The sequence below is a fragment of the Buteo buteo genome, chromosome 8, assembly GCF_964188355.1.
Source record: "Buteo buteo chromosome 8, bButBut1.hap1.1, whole genome shotgun sequence".
Classification (NCBI taxonomy): Eukaryota; Metazoa; Chordata; class Aves; order Accipitriformes; family Accipitridae; genus Buteo; species Buteo buteo.
In genome coordinates, this window is record NC_134178.1 from 36943346 (window position 1) to 36956627 (window position 13282).

At 41.3% G+C, this 13282-nt stretch overlaps 1 long non-coding RNA gene across 1 annotated transcript in view; it reads right to left on the reverse strand.

Moving 5' to 3' along the window:
* Positions 1-259: 259 nt before the first annotated feature.
* Positions 260-13282, reverse strand: part of LOC142033783 (uncharacterized) — a 45224-nt gene continuing 32201 nt past the window's right edge. The window contains exons 2-3 of the long non-coding RNA XR_012651331.1: positions 2305-2418; positions 260-754 (exon numbers count right to left, since the gene is read on the reverse strand). This is a non-coding gene — a long non-coding RNA (uncharacterized LOC142033783). The remainder of the gene's footprint in view (positions 755-2304; positions 2419-13282) is intronic.

Here is a 13282-nt window from a genome sequence, read left to right on the forward strand (position 1 = left end):
CCACCCAAACAAACAGCCCTTTTCTTAAAGCCTGACAATGTTTTAAAGCCAAGTTGGTGGCAGCAAAGAAGCCAAGAGGCTAACAATTCAAGCGAGTGTAATTCATTCTGCTAGTAACCCAAACGCCGTACAGGAGGGAATGCAGGCAACACCCAGTTGCATACTACCAGAGTTGCAGTATTGTCCTGAAGGATTGTGCCCAGGAAATTCAAGAAAGTTCTCTCAGTACTTTCCAGCAAACTGCAGCCTACTATGGCAGGGGAAGCTGTGGGTGCATCTCTGAAGTCTCAGGGTTAAGCACAGATGTGTGCAAGGTGAATAAGGCAACCAGGCTGAAGTTCTAGGGCAGAAGCCTACAGAAGCAGGCTCATCTCTGTCACCATAACATTAGATAACAAAAGCAAAGCTGCTTTACATCCCCAGCAGAGCAATGAGTGCATCAAATGAGCATCCAGCAACTAAGTACCGTAAGAATTTTATTTGCAGACTGCAGTAGTTTGCGAACTGTTTTTGTACAGTTCCTGTGAATTTCATGTGTCTCTGTGAATGCTATCTGTACCTTTTCAGAAAAAAAAAAAAAAAAAAAAAGAAAGAAATTTTTTGAAATTAACTCATCCATTTGGTAGGAGGACTTAGACACTGGCAGGGGTGTCCAGAAACACGAGATCAAATGATCAAGAATCCCTCACCTGGACTGCTGAAGGAAGCAATGGGCCTTCCACCAACAGAATGTGTGTATGGCTTTGGACATAATCTGCAAAAACATACCATGGGTGAGGGCTTAAATACTCAGGCTGAGATAATATTAGTTAAAACAGCAGTTCTCTCCACGTGACCAGTGACAAAGACTGTTTAACAAAGGGAAATTCTTCAGCTGAAAGGAGTCCATTTGTTGCCAGAGGGCAACATGGAGACACACAGTCTTTCCTGGGGATTTAAACCAAACCCAAGGACAAGACCAGAGTCAGACTTCACTCAAAAAACTGATGCTTAATATAGATCTGTCATATTTTACACTTTAATTGTGTGGGTGTTTCTTTTGCTAAGCCTGTTTCTTTAATGTACCATCCTGTTGTCCCCAGAGGGTATAACTAGGTGAAACCTGCCAGCAAACTGCAGACAGTTTGGGAGGCCCGAGAAGCAACCTCTGTAGTTGAACAGAAGGCCTGCAGGGTTCAGTGCCAGGGGGATATGTAATAAGGACACTTAAAACTATTAAAAAAAGATGTGTCTTTATGTAGACCCAGGGAAATTAGTGTCTATGGGATAATGTACTTCAATCTAATCACAACAGTCTGGAGGCATTAAAAGAGAAGGATGAGACCTGGTTCTAACACAGATATCATATGCTTTTACTAAAGGACATGTTACTATTCTGAATCAGTTTTCCAGCTGCAGTTAATAAGCTCTGGCTTCAGCTCCATTTGGGAGAATACAAAGCAGTTCTTTATGATTCCCCCACCCTAGAAATGGCTCCACTTTGGTCTGCTCCCCACCATGTGCAGTAGCCCCAGGGGAATCTTCAGCTTACTGGACGTTCTTGCTATTTGACCTCTTAGATTTGGCAGAGTGGATAGAGGAGATGTGGCATCTTGAAGAAGCTAGCCCAGTATTTCCAGAATCAGGACCGGGGCAAATGAAACACCCCAGCCTGTGCTGTCTGCACTGGGAAGGCTGTTCCACAGTACTCCAAGACCTTTTCCTTTGTTGGCCCTCTCCTGGTGTTCTTGGCACAAAAGCAGAGGCAGCACGTCTACACCTCTAGCACAGTGAAATAGAAAGTTCAGAACAGGTTGTGGGCATTGCATGCTCCATGTCCTGCCCATATGTGCACAGCCTGTGCAAGCGTGCCTGCAGATGAGCTAATACACGCTCAGGCACCTGCTCTCTTGGGTGTGCTCCAGTCATTCTTGCACTGAACTCTATCAGTGAAGCTAGCCTGGAGACCTTGGAGCTGCCCTTAAAAAATAGTATAGACACAGCATGTATGTCAGCAATTCCTAAATTTCCCAAAGACAAACCTGCTGGCTTGTCTAACCTAAAATGCACAATGCCAACCAACCACAAAGTGAGTGAGTGTCAAAGAGCCCCTTTAGCAAACAGTCACCACTTCTTCTCTCTTCCCACCACAGTAGCAAGGAAAGGCTTTCCATTAGTATATTAAGCTAAATAAAATATTAATTCTGTTTTATAAATGGTTAGCTCTTCCTCATCTGCTCTATAGAGAAAAGGTTTGTGTAATGTTGGGGTTTTTTTAATGTACATGCTGTTATTTGTTAGAGAAGGTAGCATAAGGAAGTATACCTTGTATATGAAGCAGAATCAGCTGAGTCTCATAGTGGTCTTGAAGAAACTTTGTTTCCTGCCTCTGGCAGCTGCATCAAGCAGTACTGGACCTGACTCTTCCATGGAGCTTACCTGAAAAAAGGTAGCACAGGTCAGAATCTAAAATTGTCATAGAACACATAGAACAAAATTTTAGAGTACAGTAAAATCACAAGTTGAGAAATTTTGCTGAAAATGCAACAAAACATTATGACAAATTTCAAGTCCAGTAGGTACCTCTGCATGTTGCCATCTTAAGTAACATTCAGTACTATTTCAATTGAGTGTGAATGTTGCTTTAAGCATGCAGGCTGTTATCTACACCTTCATGATTCTCCTATTGCTGAAGAGGAAGCATGTATAAACATGCTTGGTCATCCTTCACTGATCCCTAAAGTAATTACAGAGCTCTCTTGTAGTGCTGTACTGACACATTATTCTGTACAACATAAAAAAAAATGCTAAGCCCAAATTATAGACTGCACTATAAAAATACAAAATTGGAATACTTGAGACAAATTGAAGGAATAGTATGCTAGGATTACAGAAGAGTGTTGAAATTATTTCCTAAGGCACTCGAGACTTAGGAAATAGGATGCAAGGGGGAAAAGACATAGTGGAGCCCCAAACTATGTGATTTTATGGAAGGTGTGAATGAAAAATCACACATTTGGTTATGGAAAGCTGTCCATTTTTCTCTATCCAAACATTTGGTGGCCAGGTTCTGGAGAGCACGGAGGAGTCACTGGAGACCAAGATAAATGATGGAGCTAGAGATATGATATCACCAGCACCAATGTTGTTGCAGAAAGCTGCGTAGTCACAGGCTGATGCAAGGGACACAAGTGGATGATTTTTTTTTTATTTAATTGTCAAAAATGAAAACAGTATTGTCTTCCCATAAAAGCATTTTCCCTGTGTTTCATTGTAGTGTGTTTCTTGCAAAAGGCTTGTAAGAATCATCTCTCTGCCTGTAACAGGTAAACTTAAAAGTTCCGAGTTTATTTTTTAAATCATGCATACATTTGAAGAAAGGCATTGCTGAAAGAGTCTTCCATTTCTGTGCACTAAATATTTTGACCATTCTCAAGCTTATCTGCAAATCCAAGGTCAAGATCAACACACACAAATTCCACAGAGCAACACAAGCAGAAATTATGAACTGTACCTCATTGTAACTGCTGAATGTCAGGTCTGAATGAGGCATTTGCATTTGGCAAGACGTGTTTTCTCTTGCACTGACTTCAGAAAGGTTTGTTACAGCAGAATTTTGCATGTTATTTTCATGATGGATTAGTTGTATTAACATCATCATTCAGTACCACTTTGTATCACGCATTCTTTACTATGGTCTTTATATTCCTGGATGATCCAAAAATTATGTCTCTCTGCAGCTACTCACAGTAACTGATATGTTTAATGGATTTTCCATATAAAACTGATGCCACATACCAACATGGCCCAGCACAAATAAAGTGCAAGGGAAAAGACTGATGCTTTCTCTATGGTCTAATACCACTAAGACTAGAGCAACAGGTGGATTTATGGCTACCCCCTAGTCATTCTTCTGCCCTCATATGCATGTCTCGTAAGAAAGCACAACAGTAAGCTTTCCAATGTTAATGTAAAGCTTATGGAATGCAGTTAACTGGTTTGGCTAGCTGTTGGAACAACTCCATCAGTTTCTTTGCCTCACTGCTAAAGCAGTTCTGATAAAATGGTGTTTTAGCCATCTATGTATAACTGTTGATTCTCAGTAAAAAAAAAAACAAAACAAAACAAAACAAAAAAACCCAACCCACAAATGTAGGGTAAGACTTACACGAGACAACCTGAGGTATCTTCAACTGACTGATCTCCTCCTTGAAAAGTAAAGTCTATACATTAATCTCACCCTGAAATAGCAACATAGGATTCTAAGGCTACTTCTGTAATGGCTGTCAGAGCAAATCGGACCAGGTCATCTCAGAGTCAATGAGAACTAGAAGTGGCTTGTCAGTACATTTGAGAGAAAAAAGTGAGCAAAGAGGATGCTAATAAATCTCTGTTGACCCCTAAGAACCTTAACCTCAGTTATAACCAGTTGTCTCTGCGTTCAAGGATCCACTATTGCAGCTGAATATCCTTTCTCTCTGGTAGTGCAAATGTTAGAAGAGTAAATATTCAGAGCTAGTAGTGGCTCTGACCAACTGTATGGATGCTTCTATTAGGAAAATCCCTGCTTTCGCTGGATTGCCTACTTTTGCTTCTGCTCTGTGCCATGAGTGTCATGTAAGACAAATAGAAAAGGGCCCAAGGACTGGACTGAGTCTTTCAAATTGCCAAAGTACTTGCAACATACTGCAACATCTGTGCTTTTCCTGGATCAAACCTCACCAATATTACAGAATCTGCTGCTGGAATTGGCTGAAAAGCATAGCTGATGTAGCCAGACCAGAACTCCAGATCACACTCCCAGATCGGCATGTTGGCTCAGCATTTTGACAGCAGTGCAGAAAAACAGTGATTATTTTTGTCATTGAAAGAAATGCAGATGGTATATAGCTGGAGTACTGCTATCAAGTTCTAGCCTATAGCCCTTCTAATGTGCCAATCAGGAACCACCACATCCCCACAGTACTCAACAATAATTTATTCTTTATACTATCACAAGTCACATTCTGTTCCTTAAAAACTTTTGTTCAAGGACTCCACAACCAATTCAGCTAGGCAAATGCTAATTTCATTGTAGCTAGTAAATGGAGGGCTCATTCAGCTCTCCTCAAAACTGGAAGCAGAACAGGATTTTGCCATCAGAAAGATGAAGAGATAGGACAAGCATCAGGCTGGCCTGCCATGGGAAAAGTAGGGTAAGGAACAGGCCTGACCAGAGAGCCAGGCTGAGCATCTTGGAGAGTGATGCTGGCAGTTTCTCATGTAGAGGAGGATTAAAATTTTTCAACTGTGGTGGATTGACCCTGGCCAGAAGCCAAGCACCCACACAGCCTCTAACTCACCTCATCCTGCTTGTTGGGATGGGGGACAAAATAGGAAGAACAAAAGCCAGAAAACTCATGGGTTGAGAAAAAGACATTTTAATAGTTGAAGGAAAGAAGAAATAAACAAGCAATGAAAAGGCAATCACTCACCGCCTCCCACAAGCAGACTGATGTCCAGCCAGTCTCCAAGCAATGGCCACCTTCGAAGAAAAAGCCCCCACCTTCTTCTTGCTCTACCCCAGGTTTTATTGCTGACCATGATGTTATATGGTGTGGGATATCCTTTTAGTCAATTCAGGTCAGCTGTCCTGCTGTGTCCCCTCCCAACCCCCAGCCTACTCACTGGCAGAGGGGTTAAAGTGGGAAAAAGCAAGCTGTGACACTGTGCAAACACTGTTTAGCAATAGCCAAAACACTGGTGGGTTATCAACACTGTTTTAGCTACAAATCCTAAACACAGCACCATATGGGCTACTATGAAGAAAGTTATCTCCCACCCAGCCAGACCGAATACATCAACTTAGGCAAAACAAATTTCCCAACACTCCTCTTGAGTTTTAGCTTGAATAAAAGAAGAGGAAGAAAAGTGATGTCTTCCTTGGTAACACAGTAACTAAAGTTATGTTCCAAGCAAATGGGTAATTTGGGAATGATATTACTGCACAATTCATCAGATGATCGGCATAGCATATTGAACTGCTAATCCATCATTTCCTGATTGCATGAAGAAATCATTATTTTACTTAAGAAAGATAGGCTTTATGGTTACAGACAAAACTTTCAGCTTGGGACTGGACAGAAGTATGCTGTATATAACCAATTCAGAAAGTCTGAAACTGTACCCTCAAGAAAAAAATCACTCACTCTAACTGGGACACAATCAAGGACTGTTGGTGTATTCCTAACCAATGTAATTTTCATGTATGGCTGTGTAAGATATGACATTTAGAATGCAGGTCTGGTTTGGTATCCAGACCTCTGGATTATGCCTCTTTTGGGACAAAGCAATGTTGCTTGCCAATCAGTACAGTCACTTCATAGCTGTTCCTATGATAAATTGCACAGCATTGTACCATGGAAATCGGTCTTCAGTGCTTTATACCAATTGTTGCTTATTAACCAAATTACTTGGAACACCAATACAAAAATTGCTAAAGTAAAGTAGTTATGGTTGTGGGACTACAGCTCTTCAGACCAGGAATTTGGGAGTCCTAAAGGGAAAGAAGGGTGCCTCCTAAAATACTGGTGACTGTAATTCACCAAAGGGAGGAAAAAAAAAAAGTCATTAAATAATGGGATCCTGTTTCATCAGCCAGGATAATTAAAAGTGTAGACAAGGAGCTCCTGTTCTGTAGATTGCTCAATGGTGCAAGATCACAGCCATAGGTGGAAGGTGAAGGAATATAAAATTTCCACAAAGAGGGGTATAATTTCTGTGTGATACATATCTTAAAGTCATCAGAGGATCAAGAAGCTGAGAACAGACAACGTAAAACTAAACTTGACAGACAAACCACTGCTAGATGATAAACCAAGGACTTTTTGATAGGAAGTATGTGACAGTAATAACAACCTTTCTGTTCTAGTGCAGCCAGCTCAGGGCAACACAAAACTGAGGGAACTGGGGCTGTTTAGTGTGGAGAAAAGGAGGCTGAGGGGAGACCTTATTATCGCTCTCTACAACTGCCTGAAGGGTGTTGTAGTGAGGTGGGTACTGGTCTCTTCTACTAAGTAACTAGTGATAGGACAAGAGGAATTGGCCTCAAGTTGCGGCACAGGAGGTTTAGGTTGGATATTAGGAAAAATTTCTTTACTGCGAGGGTTGTCAGACATTGGAATAGGCTGCCCAGGGAAGTGGTTGAGTCGCCAGCCCTGGAGGTATTCAAAAAGCGCTTAGACAAGTGTCCTGGTTTCAGCTGGGATAGAGTTAACTGTCTTCCTAGTAGCTGGTACAGTGCTATGTTTTGAGTTCAGTATGTGAAGAATGTTGATAACACACTGATGTTCTCAGTTGTTGCTAAGTAGTGTTTAGACTAAGTCAAGGATTTTTCAGCTTTTCGTGCCCAGCCAGCGAGAAAGCTGGAGGGGCACATGAAGTTGGGAGGGGACACAGCCAGGGCAGCTGACCCAAACTGGCCAAAGGGGTATTCCAGACCATGTGATGTCATGCCCAGTATATAAACTGGGGGGAGTGGGGGCAGGGAGAAATCACCGCTTGGGCACTAACTGGGTGTCAGTCGGCGGATGGTGAGCAATTGCACTGCACATCATTTGTACATTCCAATCCTTTTATTATTGCTGTTGTCATTTTATTAGTGTCATCATTATCATTATTAGTTTCTTCTTTCCTGTTCTATTAAACCACTCTTATCTCAACCCACGAGTTTTACTTCTTTTCCTGATTTTCTGCCCCATCCCACTGGGTGGGGAGGGGGTGAGTGAGCGGCTGCATGGTGCTTAGTTGCTGGCTGGGGTTAAACCACAACAACAAGGCACTCCAGAACATGGTTTAGAGGGCATGGATGATGGTTGGACTCGATGATCTTGAAGGTCTTTTCCAACCTAAATGATTCTATGATTCTATGAAAAGCATCACTACAGCTGCCCGGAAAATACTGAGGTCCCTCCTACATTGCCTGGTGAGAACTCAGGTATCTAGCTTTCTAGTCTCAGTTCTGTTACAGTTTTACAGAGTAACCCTGGCCAAATCATGTCAGAGCAAAATTGAAGTGACAAAGCCCTTCCCAGATCATCATTGGGGATTCTGCAATCTGCAAAACATTTTGAATGCACAAAAATCTTAAGTACTTCATGGCATTCTTCCCCAGCATGAGTGAGCCTCTTCATGGAGGCAATTTTTGCCCCTCTCCTGAGAGGAGGTAGAAGGAGAATATCAACATAGCTACTCTTGACACAACAGTTTATAATGCAGTTTATTGCCCTGCTTGACTCTGGGGTAAGATTCACTGAAGGACTTGAGGACTGAGGTATGACCAGAATCATTTGGAGAATATTCCAATGTTTTCTGTGCATGACACATAACAGGCATCCTAAGGGAAGAGCTAGTGCCCTCAATCCTGGGTAGATCCAGTGAACACAATCTTTTACACTGGGAAAACTACAAGAGCGGTTGTTTTTCTAGAAGTGATGATGACGTTGATAGGAGAAGGAGAAGGCTGCTTCAGTGGGCTTGCAAGTGTGTTCTTTTCACCTACCCCCGCCCCAGCAATACAGGCCCCAAGCCTGTCTGGAGGAAACAGAGAAAAGTTTCACTCCTTATGTATACAATATTGCAAACAGAGCATTAGTTCCCTTGATCTTAAACTTAACAGGTATTATAAAGGTTAAGAAAAACATTTTTATGTTGAAAGAAAGTATTAAAGCCTTCTTCAATGCTTTATTCAAAAAGATGAAGGAAAAACCTTGGAAATGGAGGCAGGGCATCCCACTAGCACAACTGAATAAAAGATCAAAAGGGGAAAAGCTGTGTGAAATAATTCTCCACCTAGAACTCAATCTGCATTCAAACTCAATTTATGGATGAATGAATGATGGAGATCAGCTTAAGGGAAGTGAGCTCCACTCACCATCATTATTATTAGATGAGAAAATACAATCACGGTGGTCAAAATACACACTAAAAATACCACCTTTAGCCCAATTCTTCCTTTACAGTAATTTTATGTTTATGCAATTTCAATTTGTGAAAGGTGCATGGAGTTTCATGACCACCTACAAAGAAAACAATATTTTATTTGAAGGACATGCCTGCATTTTAAGATCTGGGAACACCAATGCTGATCCAGCAGATGAGGGAACTGATTTTCTCCTATGAATGTATTTAAACAAAGGCAACTCTGTCTACTCTCTATTCTGATATTAGATCTAAAAATACTATGCTTAGTCTCCAGCAAAAGTATAATAATACACAAGTAATATTTTAATAACTAACATTTTTATTATTATTGTGGACCTAAAAGGTTCCTAGAAATATGTATGGGGCTGTCCAAACCCAGAGAGGTTAAAACATAACACAATGCAGGTGAACGATGCAAAATATTTAATGCAAGTGAAGCCTTGATAACAGCAAAGTCAAGTCTGCCATAACTGGTAACAAAGACATGCCAGAACAGAACAAGTCCCACATTTGAGGCAGCATTTCTCAGTGAAAACTGAATTTCTGGTCCCTGAGACAGGAACACAAGACAAGTCAACTAGTAAAATGGCTGGAATAATCTACCAGTGTTGCCATTAAATACAGGCCAAAACGATTTTTTTTATTTTCTTGTAATTCTAAAGTGTGTACTACTGAGTTCTCAACAAAAATTACACATGTGGAGTTGGCTATGTTGCTGCATCAGACCTGACTGACACCTGGCTAGGAATTCAAAAAACATGGTTGCCTTTCCATTTATGTAACAACAGTGCAACTGATTTAATGAAACAGTATAATTTACAAATGCAGAGATACTGAAAAAATCATTTGTAAAAACATACTTCTCCTCCAGACTGCACAATGCATTCACTATTTATCATGAGTATTGCTCAGAAAGCATTCATGACTGGTCCCAGTAACTTGCATCGTGTGCTTGTTGCAGCCACGAAGCCATCTGCTTCCTGACTGAATGACTCCCAGGCCACAAGCAGCCCTCCCCATGTTCTGATTCGAACATATAAATATTCACACCAGCATTCACAGATGGATGTATGTTGGCAGGAGTATCTCTAACACTTTCCTTCCCGGGAACTAAAGCTTTTTAGGAAATAAATCTGCAGTCATAAGGGAAAAGGGGTCAGGCATTCTGTAAAGTAAATGTATGTGAACGGATATTTGGAAACCTTTCTTTTTTAAATGTTACTCACCCACCTTTAACCACAGCCATTCCACCTAAAAGAGGAAAACAAATACTCACAGCAAAACCTTCTCCTTATCATATGCCTTTCCATCACACCTGTCACGCCCAAGGCTTTTCCACCTAATAATTCTCAAACCATACCAACAAGAACAACCTTTAAACAAATCACAAAACCTAAGTGAATAGAACAACCTAATCTATTAACATTTTAAAAGGCTGTAATGTCATAATAGGCTTTTGCTGATCTAAGACCATACTGATGTTAAAAGTCAAGGTCACCCAAGGTCCCCAAGCCTGAAGCCTGTTTATTTCTAAAAGTTGTTAATTGTATTTCATGTCACTTTGGTTGTTCCTTCATTTGCGTGTCAAACAACACCTTTAATGAAAGAGGTAATTAAACATTTCCAAAGCTATTTGCAGTTAGTATTACACTTTTAATGAAAATAAATAATGCAGTAACAAAGCTCAACTGTCTGATTACCCCCACGCCTAATTTTTCTCTTTTTGTTTTTCTTCTTCTAAGTGAAAATCAAAACTGGGAGAAGATCTAGCTTCAGCTTCGCCCTTGAAAATCAGGTAATATTGTACAGTGTGTTTTGAATTCAGCTCACACTCACAGCACACATGCACACAGCTGTCAACCCACTTTGATAGCGAAAGCAGACCAAGATTAGAGCAGCGAATGCCCATCACCTTGAGAATTATCACTACTGATATAACAAGTAGCTTATTGGTGTGTAGGCACATACAGGAAGTTAAACCATTAGAGTCTGATCCTCACAGCTATTGTTGCATCTTCTGGAAGACTCAAGAAAGACTATTTTTAAAACTGCATGGCTTCAGGGTCAAAATGTGCTTGCTCGAAACTCCTTCCAACTAGTGGTTCTCCTCTCTTGCAAGTACTTAGTGACTTTGCTGGTTTTCTTTTACATAGAAAGGACTCAGAAATGACAATGATAGTCGCATAAAACCATAACCAGATATACAATACTGAGCATGGTGGTTCGTATATACTCTAAAACAAATTGAAGTCTCAGTTCCCAGGCAGGTCTGTACTTAGTAATAAGTTCCTGACAAAAGCCATTCTAGTAGCTAGTGTAACAGAAATTCAAGGAAGCCCTTTTCAAAGCTTCATGCTTCCCTTTCAGATTCATTTCTATGTGCTCAGGGCCAAAGAATATTTAAAAAATTAAGTCTTAACAAGTAAAAGCACTCTTGCATTCCAGGAGGAAGAGAGTGAAGGGAAAGGAATACACACATGCATAGGAAGCACAGGAGTATGTATAGCTGAAGTTCATGATAGGTCTTAGTTTTCTCTAAACCTCAGCTTCTCCTGGATTTTGTTTGTTTAACAGCCTCACATGTAGGTGTTAAAAGGGCAGAGAATATCCTTAAAATATGAAATGAACTACATAACTGTAGCTCTTCCAGTTTTCTCACAGCATTGCGTATTTAATGTTTCTCTTTAGGCTGCAGACCCTGAGAAGATAGGGGAATGATAAGGCAAGATTTTTCATTTCCATTAGAAATTGTTTCTTTTTATCATCCACAGTTGCAGACAAAATGCTCTCCCAAATGTATTTCAAAAGCACTCTACAGGCTGAGAAACTAGGCACAAAGGGAATCCAAAGTGTATTACTGTATATAATCCCAAGGTATGGGGCTGGGGGCAAGGAGGGGGGAAATGAGCATACTCACAGTGTCAGAAGTGGTGGAGCTAGCAGTACGACCTGCCTTGGAAGACCACCTGCGAACAACCACCTTAATTTCATGTACTGCTGTTTCAGATGGTAAGGATGATACTTCAAGTGGCCACACTGCTTATGATGCCACTCTTGGGAAGAAATGAGAGGACTGATCACATGAGCAAGATCTACATCAGGCATGGTTTGTATCATTTAAACTACCTGTACGTCACTCACAATGGTTCAGACTACCAAAGGTGGGCTCAGAAAGTTAAGATTTAAAACTGCAAGGCTTTTATGCTATACAGCAGGGTTACAGCAAGGTGTAATTTATTCTCTTTGGAGACAGAGCTCCACTTTCATAAGCCTGGGGAACCAATAAGGCAAAAGTGTTTCAAATAAATAAATGTTACAGAAAAAAGCAAAGATAGCATGGGAGAGAGACAAAGAAGGGACAGATGGTTGTAACAGGCAATGCTAGCCTCTCTATACAGAGGAGTTATTTGCTAGCAATAGCAAATATTATTAACGGTACTATCAATCTCTCTTTGAACATAATAGAGTATTTTTGCCACAATTTCCCACTCTGTCTGCCTGAGCTGTATCAGGGGAAGCAACACTGACTGGCATGCTAAATTTGGGTGTCACACTGACATGCTTGGCACAGGATGAAATGTCTGTGCTGGAAGCTGCAAGCGGAGCTGTGTTCACATCACCAATTCCCAGCTGACGAAGCACACTAGGGCTGTAGGCAAGGCATCAAATCAAGCTGAACATGCTCTGCTGGGCTTGTCCACTTAGTCCCAGCAGCAGCACTGGCCAGCACCAGCAGCAGAGTGGGAGAAAAAGCACCGGCAGCATCATGGGGGCCACAGAGCAAGGCATGCGGGAGGGGAAGGACCATGGGAGATAAGAAGGCAGCAGTAGCCTTTTTAGACAGCAGAAGGGGGACAGTGGCTTGAAGAGGGCAAACGTGAACAGAGCAGAAGGTTGTGGCAGCCACAACTGTGTCATTCCGAAAGCTTTGGGAACCAACAGTCTATTCATTTATCTCCCTAGTTGCTATCACCGGCAGAGCCGAACCAAGGGTAGCAACAGTGGGGAGTTTGGGCAGAAGTTTCCCAGCCTGGACACAGCCCATGGTTCTATTATGTCTCTCTATAATGAAGCGTTTCATTGATGCCAAGACAGTTCAAAGAGCAGATACGCTGAAAACAGTATTCTCAGCTGCATTTTTCAGCAAACTGCCTCACGAGCAAGACTCACTCACAATTAGTTATGTTGGCAGCCAGCATTACATTGCATCTAGTGAGACACATACAGTAACTGAATGTGACATGCCACCATAATGACAGATCAAACTAGGACATTTCAGAAGACAAAGTGCTCCAATACGAGAGGCTTAAAGAGGCACTAAAGAATTTATGGAGAATGAAAC